At 42.2% G+C, this 15,814-nt stretch overlaps 1 protein-coding gene across 3 annotated transcripts in view; it reads right to left on the bottom strand.

The window, feature by feature from the left end:
* Nucleotides 1-4,665, bottom strand: part of ZFYVE9 (zinc finger FYVE-type containing 9) — a 55,533-nt gene extending 50,868 nt beyond the window's left edge. For 2 of the 3 annotated variants that reach the window (XM_042819419.1, XM_042819421.1), the window contains exon 1: nucleotides 4,591-4,665. The gene's annotated coding sequence lies outside the window, so the exon portion shown is untranslated. Of the gene's footprint in view, nucleotides 1-3,905; nucleotides 3,957-4,590 lie in introns of those variants that run through there. The other variant, XM_042819420.1, reaches the window with a different exon arrangement.
* Between the last annotated feature and the right edge of the window lie 11,149 nt (nucleotides 4,666-15,814).

Raw genomic sequence — 15,814 nt, 5'->3', positions numbered from 1 at the left:
TAATGATTGAGTTATAAATAAAAAAGTTTCAGTATATCATAAACTATAACTTTCACATGACAGTAAAGCAAAACATAACAAGAATCTAGGAGTAAGGCAAATGATTCCTAGGGTAACTACGGCACTTCTGTAACTGAAAGAGCACACGTGAATCTCTGACATAAGCATGGCTTAATTGCCAATCATCACCTGGTAGGAAATGACCTCTGATCCGAGTGCTGGGAAGACGGAAGGAAGGTTCCTTCCAGCTACCACTTCAACAACAACAACAAAGAAGGGAACATGAGACCAATCCTCAACATTCTGCCTTTTTAGGCAGCCCCATGGATGTACTCTGGCAAAACTGAAGCACGAGTCAGTAAGGAAGACTCACAATGAAACGTTACCAGTAAACACAGAAAATACAGTCTACCAAATTATGACTCTTAACAGGGCAAGAGATTTTTGCAACACATGCAAAGGCTCAAAACATTTGCAGTATCTCCAATCATACCCAATTCCTCTGTCACTAATCACCAATTGCTGGGAAATGGTCCTAAAATAGTTACCAAAGTGAGATCTGCAGTGAAGTATTTTCATATACAAATAATAGCAGAAAAAAAAACAGTTACAGGTTTGTCTAGCTCATTTTTTTTAACTGCTGCAAACTGCAGTCAGGCTAACAAACAGAAGAACATAGCACTGCATTGTTTTATATACAAAGCCATACCCTAAACAAGGCTCAGCATCACTGTGTAGAATATCAGTGGATGCCTCAAGCCTCCATCAGAAAACTTTCACCTTTGTTAGCACATGGGAACTGAACCAGTAACAGAAATCCAAAACAATTTTAAGAAAAATTAACACAATTATTAAGAAAAATTAATACAACTTTCAATTATAAAGTCCTACTACACTTTACTATGCAATTAATTCCTTAAAAAATATATATATTTTAAAAATGCTTCTTGTTGATATGAAAAGGGAGGTAGAAAAGTACAGAAAACAGAAGGAAAACTATAAACTAGTAGCATGCAGTACAGCTCTTCATAGAAAAACAAAGATGATGCTGCATACCAGAATGCTTCTGCATCTTCAACACATTCCCTTAAACAACTGATGTTAACGTGACCCCACTGACTCACAAGGCAGATTCATCATTTCAGCTGCCATCAAATCATTAAGAATATAAGCCATGTTTACAGCAAACAAGACATTTACATATTCTATATGCAACAAAGAGGTGGCATGCAGAGTGCTATCTGAAAATGATTCAATACAAAGATTGGTAATTGCTCCTCAAGGACATCTAGCAAAACAAAAAATTAATGCAAGTGGAAGTCCAATGTACACTGGACAGAATACTCAAAAAAATCTGCATTTGGACACTGTCACTTTAAGACATGAACATACAGCCACACTGCCATACATCTCCAAATTTTACACAGAAACAAAACAACAGTAAAGTTTTGGGTTTTTTTAAACTCTTCTCACCAATCTTCATAACTGAATTAAACCAACACAAAACTACTGTCCTAGCTTGTACCAGTAGTGCTGAGAGCACTCCAGCTCCACACTTGCTCTAACACAGAAACGTCTACTGACTGTGACTCTGTTTTTCACATAGTTTCTCACTTTTTTGTTTGCCTTTTTTATTCTAACAGAACAATGTGTAAAATCTGGTTGTCTGGACTTGCTTCTTTAATTTAACTCCCACTTGAGCTAGAGAACGAACTGTGTAGGAACAGTCTATGCAGCACTGTCACCCCTAAGCTCCTGGCCACATACTACAGTGCCTTTAACAACTATAATTTAAAAATGACTTTAGTGAAGCCCTTTATAATAGTTTAAGTGACCACTGCCAGATTTTCTCTGCCTTTTGCCTTCAGGCAACTTCATGCTGACTCGCTGTTATTTCGGAAGAACGAGCATCCATGTTGCACACTTCTACTTCTCTCTTATAGCATGATCTATCACACTTATCCTTCTGATAACAATATAGCATGTTTTGCTCTCGTTGCTAATCAAACCCATTGGAATGGGTAGATATTCTGAATTCTACTTCAGTAGAAACTACTGTGTAAGTGAAGGATTCTCTGTATATCTTTTCAAATTTCCCATCCACTTACATGAAGGGATGTAATTTTCCCAAATGTCCAAGATGTAACCAAAACAAAGTCAAGAGAAGTGAAAGCTGTTTCTGTCTCCTAAAGCTCTTACTTGTTTCACCCATTTACATTTGCTTATACATTTATTATCAATAAAAAAAGCTTTGTGAACTTACAGAGTCATTGTACTGAAATGTTTCTCAAGGCCCAAACCTTGCATGTCAGCTGACATCTCCGTTCATTTCAAAGTTCAGGTCTCATAAGACATCACAAGCAGAGCCCTAAAACAGGATTCCTGTAATCTCTTTCAACAATTTAATCTCAATCACTTAAAAAACAGCAGCATTTGCATAAAGGTTTCAAAGTACTCTATTAATATATTGGTATCTTCTAACAATGATCCGGATGCAATTCATCAGCACACACACTAACCATGGAAATTATCATCCCTCTTTTTTTGTTTTTGTCAAGAAGCTCAAAATTATTTGAAGATTCTTATCTTAGTGCATCAGGGAGATCATTCTGATCAACAAAATATTAATACATAATTTATTCCAAAAGCCACTTATTTTTGGCCAACTTCTATTCTACAGCAAAACTTCACTCTAATCCTTCTGCAAAACAACCACATACAGAGTCCATAAGAACACAAAACTAACAAGCTTTTTTCCACCATGGTTTGCAGAGCTGGTGGACTGACAGCAACACACATTAAAAGGCTTATCATTCCTTGACCACAAGTTTTAATACTGCCTCTTTGTTCAGTCTCTACCTTTGTTCCCTGAGATAGCCATAGTCAGACTTCCCTAACTGAAATAAACTGTATTTCATCTCAGCCTTAGCCCCAGGTCTCAGATCCTGAAACGAGCATTTGAAAGTATTTAATCTCTTACCTAATAACTGACTCAAAGCTAGCACAGAATTAACACCTAAAATCAGGGCTCAGAATTGCAGCTTTGTGGTGTTTTTTCTTCTTCCCTCACAAACGAAAGAAGAAAATGGACAATCACAGAACCCACCACAACATGTCTGAAGATGATAACTCATTAGGTTTGTATCAGAGTCTGAATTAGATGGAGGCACAGCTGAGATTTTAGGTCCTTTTTCAGCTTCCATTTCAGATTCCCCAAACCTCTGTGGAGAGATTTCTAATTTTGTCTCTCTTGGGTCAAGGAGATGGTTCTTGTAGCTTTGCATGCCATAACTTAAAGAAGAAAGAAAGTGCATCACTGGCTACAACAAGGGATTCTGTTGTTTTAATCACTGAAGGTACATCTAAGATCAGGATTCATTCCATGTAATCAAAAATGGTTTGCTAATAAAAGCTAATTAAGCTTTAAAACATCATATGGTCAATAAATGCTGTCCAAAGAAAATAAAAGCTTTTATTCAAGCAGAATATCTTTATTTGCTTATTGAGCCCCTTCCAGTTCTGGGTTCAGCTTGGACCAACATACTGAAGGCAGCGTTGTTCTGGAATTCTAATCCAATCCAACCACACTTAATGTGAAGGTCACCAGATTTTGAGACTCCCTATTTAGTCAACTTCTAATTTCTGAACTGAATGAAAGCATGTGTAAGAATTAAACCCTCTGACAGATTTTTTTAAAAAAAGAAAAAAAAAACCCACAAGCTTTGTCACAAAACAATCAGTAATATCTCTATAAATAAACAAAATAACACCAAAACAGAAAGTCTATCAATTCCCAGCTGCCACTTGGTTCTCAGTGTGGTTAGAAGATAAAAGCAGTTCTCCAGCTGCCCCTCATCACACGCACCTCTTTAACCCTAACATTTAAGAGCAGGTCACTAACCCACCTCTGCACGAAGTCTGACATGCCCCAAGTGCCGGTTATTCCTGGACTGAAAGACGACCACAGTTTCGCTTAATTAGAGATGTTACAAAACGCATCCCGCCCGCTGGCCCCATCCCCCCCCCCCACCACCATTGCAGGAGGGACTTGTTACACATCGCGATGAGCAAGTCACATTCGGCGCCCGGGGACAGAGCGCGGATCCAGCCATAAAAAGGGCACGAAACGCAAACGGGGATCCTCCCCGCCCTTCTGGGGCGCTGGGCCAGGCCCGGGGCGGCGGGGGGGAGCCTCGCAGCGGCACACGGAGGGGGTCCAGGGGAGGCTGCGGAGCCCGCCGAGCGGTCCTCCTCCGGGGGCCGTGCCGGGGGAGGGGCAGGCCGGGGAGCAGCACTCAAGGACGGCGGAGAACGGCGGTTTGGGGCTGGCAGGGCCGAGGGGAGCTCGCTGCTTTCCCCTCGGCCGGGCGCCCGACCCCGGGGCCGCACGCGAGGGACGAGAGCGGCGGGGCGAGGGGCACGCGGAGCCTCCGCGTTATCCCCACCCCCCCTCCCGGTGCTCCCGGCTCGGCTCGGGCGTCGGAGCCCTCCCTGGCCGCCCGCGGGGCCTCGCTCCGGGGAGAGGGGCCTGGGGAGCGGGGTTCCTCGGCCTTCCGAGCCCGGGGACGGAGGAGGGCCGGGCTCACTCACCTCGGCGGGCGGCAGGCGCCGCCGGGTCTGCATGGCGAGGGGGATCCCCCGGGGCCGCGCTCCTCCAGCCGCCGCCGCTCGCTCCCGGGCGGGCCCCGCTGTCCCCGCGAGCGCTGGAGAGACCGGCGCCCGCCCTCACCGCCCGCCAGCCGGGCTCCGCTCGCTGGCTCCGCGGCCGAGGCCGCCGCAGCTCCCGGCAGGCAGCGCCCCCTGGCCGGGCTCAGCGGCAGCGCACGGCACTGCGGCACCTGACGCACCCCCGCCCCGCCACCTCCGGATCGCACGCCCATACGCGCGCCCAAGCGGGAGCGACGCGGCTCCCGGGAGCCGCCCGCAAATGGCAGCGTGTGGGAACCGCGCGCGTCGCATCGGGCGCTCCGTGCTTCACGCCTCCGAACGGCAGCCGGGGACGCCCTACGCTGTGCGGACGCGGCGGTACCGGCACGCCCGGGGGGTGCGCGGAGCCACCCGCTGAAAGGCAGCTCCAGAGAGAAAAAAAACACACTGACTCCTCACAAAAGCGGACTCAGAAGTGCTCTCGGACTCCGTCAGCAAAACAGTCTCTCCAACGCTTCGCCCGTGTGTGCGCGTTGCGCACCGGGCTGAGGAGGGGGCGGACAACCGCCGGCTCCCGCGCACGGCTCCGGTTTGAACCGCCGGCCGGAGCCCGAGGGCCCCGCTCACGGGCCTCGCTCACCGCCTCAGCCGCGTGCCGCCGCGCCCCGCCCGCGCTCACGGCCAACGCCTCAGGAGCGCTGAGGGAGCTGTCGGCGGGTTGGGCTCCGCCTGCTTCCTACGCTGCCGTGAGCCCCAGGGAGCGAATCGGGGGCTGCTCGCCCATCCCGCTGGAAATCAAAAGGAAGCACTTAGTGTTTATTCATTGATTCTGGTAGAACGATGCGCTTTTCAGGGAGAAAACACAAGATGCTCCCCACTAAGTGAATCATCAATCTGTGGACAAAGAGCTGAGGAGATAAAAAACGCTGATCGTGTCTGGTAGCAGCACATTAAATAGAAGTGGAATTTGCTTTCTCCTGTAAAGCATTCCAGGTTAACCCCAACGTGCCGTCTGTGGCAATTAGTGGTGTCACGCTTGTAAAGCACTGATGAGTTCTGATCCAGCACAGTGCACAGTCACTGCCCTCAGAACAGCCCTCATACAACAGCTCACACAGCTAAACACACGGCCTGCCTGACAGAAAGAAAGTACAGCATCAGCAATCTGACACTTCATGCCCTCCAGCCAAGTGCACGCCTGTGGTTCCCCAACTACCTGTGTCTCATAGTCATATTGCTACCAGAACTTTGTTCTGTTTTATACAGCTGTGCTGCCAGATACCTGGAATGAAAGTATCCTTCTCATCTCCACAGTGTGATCCCTCTGCTAGGGAAGAATTTGGGCATGAGTAATGATAAACACTGTGTGCAAACAATAATTTTGGTCCCAAGTCCCAGCAATGCCATAAGGCATGGACCATTTATTTGGCACATTCAGTACAACTATGGAAAAAAAAAAAAACTTCAGCTCTTTATAGTGCATCAGCTTCATGTCAGTGAGCATCTAGCGCACTGGGACAAGAAAAATACGCCTAATAATGCCCTAGATGGTAGCACGGACATTTGGCATTGATTTAACCACCTCTCTCCCTAAGTCTTTCACCGTCTTTGCCCAGCTGTGTGTGAGAAGGTACCAAGGAAGAGGACAGCCTGGGTATGTGGAGAGTCCAGCTCACACAAAGGTGGGGAATCACAGAGTCACAGAATGGCCCCGGCTGAAAGGGACCTCAAGGATCACAAATCTCCAACCCCCTGCCACAGAACTGCAAAGAGGATGAGGAGACCATGGTTAGAAAGGTGAGGGGAAGCCATGGGGTGCCATAGTTGAGGAGGGCGGCTGAAAGTTGCAGGGTCAATACAAAGATAGGGATTTGTAGCAGCGTACATGCATTGAGAGCTGGGAGTTATGGGCAACTGATACAGCAATAGTTATAGAGAATTAAGGAGAATGTTTAAACTACCTGGCAAAACTTGCAGAAACTTGGGGGAAAAGGAAGCTTGGCAATGGTCTGAGTCTGTTACTGGATGGAAACAATAGAAATGTGAACAATAACACAGGAAGATGGAAGAGCTCAATAAGTATTTCTGGTCTGCATTTGGGGAAGAGCCAGGTGATACACAAATACAGTATGATGATGATGAGATACATTCCATTGCAACAGGCTCTGAGGGGGATGTTAAACAGAAGCTAATAGCTGGGTATCAGCAGGTCTAGGCAACTTGTGTCCAAAAGTTTTAAAAGCACTGGCACAGAGTATCTCTAGACAATTAACATCAATTTTCAACAAATCTTGGAATGCTGTTCCAGAAGACTGGATGAAATATTGCACCAACATTTCAAGAGGGTAAACAAGGTGACCAGAGTAATTGTGGCTTGCCAGACCGACAAGAATTCTGGGCAACATAATGGGACATGGGCTGCATTACATGATTAGAAAAGAATTAAAGCATGGAAACAAAATTAATGCAAATTAATGTGGAAAACAAATCTTGCCAAAATAATTTGACTTTTAATGGCATTACAAGTTTGGTTGATCAAGGTAAGTTTGTCTGTGAAATACTTGTTAGCTTAAAACACTTTAATTAAGAAACCAGAATGATACGGACTCATTACAGCACAGACTAAACTCTTTAAATTCTGTCTAACTGGCAGTTACAAATTAGGGAAATAAGAAGGCATCATCAAAGAACATGTTTCTGTGTCACATAGTGATTGGTTCTATGGTATTATATCTTTAGTAATGGCTTCAAGGAGAACATAAAACCATCACCAAGCCTGTGAGTGATGTAAACAATAAGGATCAACAAAAACAAGTCAGAACGTAGAGTATCTGAGACAGCGTGATAGCAAGTAATATGCATTTCTGTACAGCCAGATGTAAATACGTTCACCAAAGAGTACAGGTCATGATTACAGGATGGGAGAACTTATGCTATAACAAGTTAATGCTCAAAAACCTCAAGAGACATCACAAATAATCAGAAGCAGATGAGCAGGTGGTATGGTGCTGTGGCCAGCAGGATAATATAATCCTTGGTTATATAAACAGAAGAAAATAGAATTATGTCTTTATTTTTATCTGGCACAAGTCCAACTGCTCCTGAAATCTGATATTCAGATTTCCTCACAGAAGCTGGAAAAGAGGTGGTCCAGAGAAGAACAGCAGGAATGATTCAGACAGAAAGTCAAAACATTAAATCTGTTTCCATGTCTATAAGAAAGTGAAGGGCTGACTCAATCAATCACATGTTTTAAGTACTTCCAGAATTCAGTGACTATACTTAAGGCAGTTTTGTTCACCTTGCCAGTGAGGTCTTTTACCAAGTAAATTAATTATTGAGACACTTCAGGGAGGAACAAGTTAGGTGAGGTGCTTGTCAGAGACAACTACAAGATCCTAGCTGTGGATTGTTGTTGCTTGTCTATGCAGAAGTGGATTTCCTTGGGCACTAAGAAGCAACTTGTCATCCCCTTCAGCATCATCTGACACAGATCATGTGTCTCTGAGCACATGATGGGAGCAGCCATCTGGATGCTAATGTTTACATGAGCTGAAGGAATGAGTGTAGTTGTTCACAGAAGGCAAATCCTTTGAAGTGTATTACATACAAAGATAACACTTCTTACTTGAGAAGTCTGACATACATTGCTGGAAGCTGGGAACTCCTTACAAATTACACTATATGATTATCCTGCTACTAATTTCTTATTTGGCATCTGCTTCTGTCTGTTCTCACAGGCAGGCTACTGATCTATCTTATGGCAAGCAGAGGAAGATCAGTTTCGATTTAAACCAACCCTGGCCCAGCCTTGATCCGTGAACAGTAGAGTGGGAGTTTTGGTGGGAGCACAGAATGGATATTTGGTGGTAAAGTAGCATAGGTGCAGAACAAAGCCAGTGGAGAGAAGAGGAACATATGATACTGAAATTCAAAGACAGAATTGAATAGGGGATTGGAGATGAGGTTCTGAACATCTCCAGAATCTCACATTGATCAAAATAATTTTAAGTTTCCTGACTGCTCTTGTATCATTAAACAATCAGGAAACTCACAGCAGGATGCTCATCACTTTCCTAGTGTGGTTCCTGATCCACGCTTGCAGCCTCCTGTTGATATTTGTGATCTCAAGTGGGAAGGGCCGGTGCTGTGAGCCTGAGTCAAAATGCCTTGGATGACCATCACCTTTGTTCACAGTTCCATGGAATAAAATATAGGCTTTTTCCACATAGTTGCTAGTAACTGTTTGCATACCACAATCCTACCAAAAACAATACTTTAACTATTCATTACTACCACCTCTGCCGATGGACTGCTTAATGATCTCTTATTACAGTTTCTACTGTAAAAACCAACTCTGATTACACCCTTCCAAAAACACTGAGACCTGCCGTGAGGATTACAATGCAATGATTTTGCCCTCTAGTGGCTGAATGACTTAGTCCAGCTCCTGGTGGTGACTGTCTTCATACGTCTTTACAACATCACTAGCCTTGAATATTTGATTTTTTTTAAAATTTATTTTATGCAGGCTTCATCCATTACACTCAAGTACAACCTGCATCAGAACAATCTGAATAAATAGAAAAGCTTATCCAGACAACTTCAGGAAGGTATATTAAGGTTAACTCACTGTTTAATGAGTCATACAATAAAGCCACTAATACCTGGGCACTTAATTAACATATAATGCATTTTCTGCCAGATGTGATTTAATCTCTAGCAAAGAAAAAGACCTGCTAGGTCACCAACTCCATGCATGGGTCAGTTTAGAGTCTTTCTATCATAATACATATTCTTGTTTTGTCCAGTTTAAATTCTAAACATCATATATTCTTAGGAATAGTAGAGATGGTATTTTAAACCTTTCCAGCAGTACACTCTCATAGGTTATGCATTTAAAATCTGGTTTACTAGCTATACTGGCTTCCTTTTGAAATACCCATCAATTTTCTCTCCATATTCCAGACACTGGCCCAGATGCTTTAAGAGATTGTGTCTGTACCTGTTTTAAATTTCTGTTGAGCAAGGCCTTTGGACCTTAGATTTTTTCATTTTCTCTCCCTCCGGTTGCCCACTTTAGTTTGGTAGACCAAGCTTCTTATGGAAACAATACTTATTCCAATTGCTTGTCTAGAGTTCAAAAGATTAACTTCATCTTCCTAAAATGCTGCAAAATGTGCATTTTTCATTTGAAGATCTAAAAGCACATTACAAACAGCTGAAACTCTTAAACAACCTGCTCCACATCATTCAAAAGCACATTTAAGGGTTTGAACTAGAATCATAGAATTCTTGAGTTTACTTCATATCCCGTGTATCTCAGCTATGGTAGAATTTAGTTTCCACAATTGTATAAAGTCTTCCATCTTTCAAAGACGATGGAGTTCCAGGAATAATACTGAAGCTGTGCCAGAGGATGGTGGCAAATTGGAGAATTGTGACTCTCATTGTTTTGATAGAGGTCGTAATTCATGCCGAGCTGGTCTAAAATTTCAGCATGAAGTGCGATATATTGATGGAGGAGGAGAGACTGGTTTATCTCACAGCTTCAGGAAGGAATTTTCTGAGCCTGTTCTAAAAAGCCATGTACCCTTTTCCATACATGCAACCAACATATCTGTGCTTCATGGCCAGTGGGAATAACAGTGGCAAAACAGCAGGTGATTTTTTATCTTAGTCTCCAAAACAGGACCAGATGTGAGTCTGCAAGGGAGCTTACAAGATGTTAAAGTAGATCTACATAAATAACATTCCCAGGCATTTGTGTGGGCTTCAGTGAATGTGCTCCGGACTTGGTGTGTTGTTAAGGCAGGGCTTACTCAGTATGCTGGCTGAGGACAAAATGCATCAGACACTTCAGAACGGAATTCCACCAGCAAAGCAGCAACACAGAGGGTGTTTTGTGGAGGATTTTCGAATGACTCTTTCTCCGAACAGAGACTCACTCCCTCAAATGTCAACGTTTTAGATGCAAGGAAAATTCTAAGGACAACTCAATTTTAGAGAAAATGCTTCAATTTTAGTTGTAAGTACAAAATAAAAATATTTCAAAGTGAAAAATCATACCAACGTAAGTATGATTAAATAATCCAATATTAAGAATGTTGAAGTGACACCTTTTGGCACGTGTGTTTTCTTGTTTCTTCCAATGTAACTACCAACCAAAAGGTTGTCAGATTTTTTTTACAAGTTTTGTGTATGAAATAAATCAATTAATCGCTGCACTGATCTAATATAAATGGACACATACATTCTATGCAGAAAAAAAGATCTAATCCTTTGAAATCCTGTTATAATCTGTGTAATATCTTGTAGCAGTGAGTACCATGCACCAATTATACTCTGAAAGTACTTTCTTTAATCAACTGTACATGTTCTGCCAGGCAGTTTAACTTACAGCCCTTTGTTCTCCCACAGGAGCAATCAATTTTATTTTCTCCATATAATCCTCTATTCTGTTTACTACCAGTGTGTTCCTTCTGTCACATTTTTGTTTCTGCAAAAACATTGACAATTTCAATTTTTCTTCAAATCACAGGTTTCTCTGTGTCTTTATATAGTGTCATTTTCAGCATCTAGATGCTTAGTTTTATCCTTATTGCAAAGCTATCAGCTATGGCCAGAGCTGAGCAGGCTGTGTCACCTACTTGGAGAAGTACTTTGACAGCATCAGTGTTATTGCTTTCTATTTTGGGGAGAATAACAGTTATACAACAAGCAGAGCTCTCTGCCTGCAACCAGCTCAACTGAAAAGTCTGGTTTTCTTCTTGGTCAAACCTGAAGATAATGCATCCTTCTGTGGGCGGTTATGATCAGCCTTACCTTGATTTTGTCAAAAGCACTCAACATACAGGAAATTTACTTTGAACATAAAATATTTTTACTACATCTGTGAAAAAGAGGGAAGAGAAAGACTGCTACAGGCCTTGGTAGGAGAAGAGAAGACACAGAAGGAATAAATCCAGTGGGTCCTGGGGCATGAGAAGGCATAGAATTGAGGGACAGAAGTCGTGAGGACACACATCTTGCATGAAGTTTATAGCCTCTAGTTGAAGTAGGAAATATATTTTAGAAATTGTCTTCAAGTGTAGAGTTCTCAATGTGTCTCCATACATGTAGTTACTCATTTCTAGCATTATCAGTTTTGTTGTTTGACCTTTTGCTTGAAGGATGGAAATATAAATCTTAATCTAGAAAATGAATGTATTTTTCTGTCTATGTGCAGTGCCTATGTGCAGGGTTTAAACAGATACATATACATGAATTTTTTCTTCAAATCTTTCTGGATTGAAATGAAAAGATGGGTTTTCTTCAGAAAGGAAAAGAAGTGAAACTTACTTGAAAGGAAGTGGAAGATGTAGTTGGCCCATAGTTACCTGAAGCATTTCTCTTCTTTGTTGTGCTGGGCATAAATGAATGGCTGCTATACGCACATACATGACACTCAAGCTCTGGTTCATGATTTCTTATTATTAAATCTTGGAAGGTGTGATAACGTCAAATTCCAACAGAAGGGATTTTATTCAGGAAGGAATCTTCCTTGAAAAGGCAGACACTACTTTTGCAACTCTCCCTTGGATTATTTGTTGCTTGCTTGCTTATCTTTTCCACACTACTCCACCTTATTGTCAGATTAATGAAGGAGGATGCAGCAGGCATTAATAGCCACCATCTTTGATGCTTTTTTCTTTAAGCTAAGTCTTCTAAGGAAGTCTGCTTACACAGCTGTGCCACAGGTGCATCAAACAATTTAGATGTACGTTGCTCAGTTTCAGCTGCACTTTTTCAAAAAGGCAACTGGTGACTGCTGTAGGAGAAAGTCAGAAACGACTGCCCCTGCTGAGTGCACAGCAGATACCTTACATCCCTTCAGCAGCAGGTGGCTTGTCAGTCAGCAGCATGCAAGTCTGGACTCCTTTGGATGGATATTCTCTACCAGAACTGCCACAGCGAATAATGGTGCCTACATCTCAGAGGAAATGGAGGGCAGGTAGTGAAGGAGATGGTTAAAAGCATGGGCTCCTCCTGCCTTCATTAGTTGAGGAACGAAACTGTTCACATGCACAAAAATTTGTGTAAGTACACCCCCAAGTATTCGAGGCATTAACAAAAATCCCAAGCATCTTGTTCATTCCAATTGCTTCTCCACCCACATTCTTCATTCAATTAAAGGATATCCTACATGCGCTTTTGTTTCTCTTATTCCCTAAAGATCATTTCATCACACACACCAAGCAAAGATCTTCAGCATATTCATAGCAACATCCCAGTCAGAGCATTCAGCATTATGATGTTCCTGGCACAAGGGATGTTATTAAAGGATTTTAGAGATGAATAGACTGCAGATTTCCCCAGGGCAAGACATCAGAAAACGGACATCAAAAGAACATGGCTCAAAATGCAGTGGGCATTACCAGCTTCTGGCAAATCCCACTAATTTCTGAACAGTAACGCTGTCAGGCTGCATTAGAGACACGTCCCTCCTGGAATATCTCTGTAAAGCTATGTTTGCTTATCCATAAAAGCATTTCAATTTCAATATTCAACCCTCTAGTTCATGTCAGCATAATCTTCACTGGTAGAAAACATATCAGGCCAAGTCCAGATACAACCTTACTCAACTCTTCCAGTGCAAACATGACACAGACTCTATAGCCACCTAAATTGCATTTGTTTTCTCCAGCCATCATTCACAAACACAAACAGACCACTTCAAGCCATGCTGATCTACGAACACGTGAATATTTCTTACAGGAAATGGAGTTTGTCACATATTACACATCATCTTCACAGATCCCAACAGGACGATGCTCAGTGACAGGAATTTTTCTTTTAAATCTCTATTTCCCTTCTTCACCAAAAACTCACTGGGATTTATTTATTGTCTTACAGCTATTTTGAACCACCAGTAACAACTCTTAAGTAGGCAGTGAGGAAGGAGAGGCACGTATACTGACATGATGTCACCTCCTGACTTATGCTAGGACATAAAAATAGTTTGAAAAGTAGCATGACCAAAATTACAGTATCATTTAATTACAACCTACTTTCATGACAGGCTGTCAGTTAATTAACAGTATCAAAATGCTGAATCGCCTCCAGCTTCTACGTGCTTTGCAAATGACATGGAAGTTATCTTTTTAAATAGCAACAGCTTAACTGAAACTGTAAAATTCATAGTGAAAATGCTCTGAAAAATGAAGCAGCACCTGAACTGATACAAAATTCCCCACACCAAAAATTCACTAGGAAAGACAGTTAAAATCCATTTGATTTGTTCTCTGAAGATCAAATTCACACAATGATGTTCTTGTACTAAAAACTATTTTTCTGGAACTGGTATCATTTTTAAAAAGTTATTTAAAAAGATCCTTAAGTGACAATGGTCTGTGCAGCTCACACATGGCCTGGCTCCAGCACTGGCACCTTCCTCCAGCCTGCTGAATGCAGGCAAGCATTAAGCTGTTGCATGTAGGCCTACCTCCATTTCATACTGCTTTCTACTCCTGGCTGTCTGCTTTCCTCCTCCTCTAAACAGCAAACTCCTAGCACTAAATTCCTTGTTATCTTTATTGGACAGACTTTTAAATTATTTTATGTAAGTTTTGCATAAATTGTAGCAAAGCAGAAGAATACAGGGGTAAATGGACTGGATAGACAACTCATGCTGAACTAGCCAGCAAAAGATGAGAACGCTGCCCAAACACAGAATTAGGCTGTTTTTTTCAAGGCTAAGAAAAGGAAAAATATCTTGAAACTAAAACAGTGCAGCCTTTCTCTTACACTCTCACATTTATAACAAGATGGTCTCTGTGATGCAAAGCCAGAAGAAAAAGTTTTTCTTTGTTTTCCAAAGGAAAATGAGTGTTTAACATCAAGAGAACTGCTGAGCAAACATCTCCCCCTGTAGCATGTGAAAAACCTAATCCTTTTCATAACTTAAGGAAATCCTGTCCTTTGAATGAATAAAGGAGCCAAGGTAAAACAGAGCCAATGTCACAGAGCTTTATGTCATATAATAACAAGGGTATATATGCATGAGGCAGAGTGATGGAATAATGAAGGATAAGGCTACAAGAAAGCAATCTGGTAATACAGGAGAAACCGTGCTGGGTGGGTTCACAGCTTCATGAATGTGGCAGTGTCTGGGTGATTAACAAATTAGAGGTTGGAGAGGAAGATAGGAGATTGGATTTCAAGATAATTTGGGCGTAGGACGAAGAGGAGCTCCTTAGCCCTTTAATTCATGCAATTGGTAAAAGACTTCAAATACGAAATAGAAAATAGTGAGCTTTCTAAGCTGAGTTCAAAGCATTCTTTGTAACTGAAGTCTTTGATCAAAATATTATTTCTTTGGTAAAAATACCATTTAGTATAACGAGGTAAGAAAATGAAAGCTGACAGGTAAACAAGAACAATTCACTTTGCCAGGATGAAAAAGACCTCAAAACAATTTTGGAAAAATTGTCATCGTTCAGCAATTTCACCTTTATTTCCAAGGTGCTGTGCTGTATGGATCCTGCTCTCTGTTTTCTTGTGCTAGGACACTATTGCTTCTTCTGCAAGGAGGAAGCCTGGAGCCCCACACTGACATTTAGAACTGCTGAGAACTTGTTATTAATTTGAGTATACCTTAAATGACAAGCTCTTCAGGGAAATGGACCATCTTTAATTCTGTACTTTTACAGAAAACATCGTAAGGAGTTAGCATCCGATAAAGCCTATTATGCAATGTGATGATGCAGTGTTAATTGCACATTGTGTTCTCCCTGACCACTTCCTTCAACATTTAAAAGACTACCCTGAAGATAAACATTAGCTCAACAGGGGCTAGAATGTCACTGCCTACACCAATTTCCACCAATGGTGAAAAATACCCCATGAACTGCAGCTGACTCAGCCAAACCTACCAATTTAAGCATACCTAAAATTCCCCCTTGCCAGGTGTGACAATGAACTCCAGGAGTCAGGAATCCAGCAAACATGCCATTTGGACACTAAATAACAGAATAAATTAGTGAAAAAGTAACAATGTCACTGGTGTCACTGCAAAGATCTCCAAGCTGAAAAGAAGCTACTAATTACTCCTGGAAAGTTGTGACCTTTTCCCCATTAGTTCACTTTTTTTCCCTAGTAAACATGGAAACAAAAACCAGACACATGC

Source organism: Centrocercus urophasianus, unplaced genomic scaffold (genome assembly GCF_019232065.1).
Source record: "Centrocercus urophasianus isolate 14NV4802_14NV808 unplaced genomic scaffold, USGS_Curo_1.0 seq_18, whole genome shotgun sequence".
Taxonomy (NCBI): domain Eukaryota; kingdom Metazoa; phylum Chordata; class Aves; order Galliformes; family Phasianidae; genus Centrocercus; species Centrocercus urophasianus.
The sequence above is the reverse complement of the archived record's forward strand: the minus strand, read 5'-3'. Positions and strand labels throughout refer to the sequence as shown.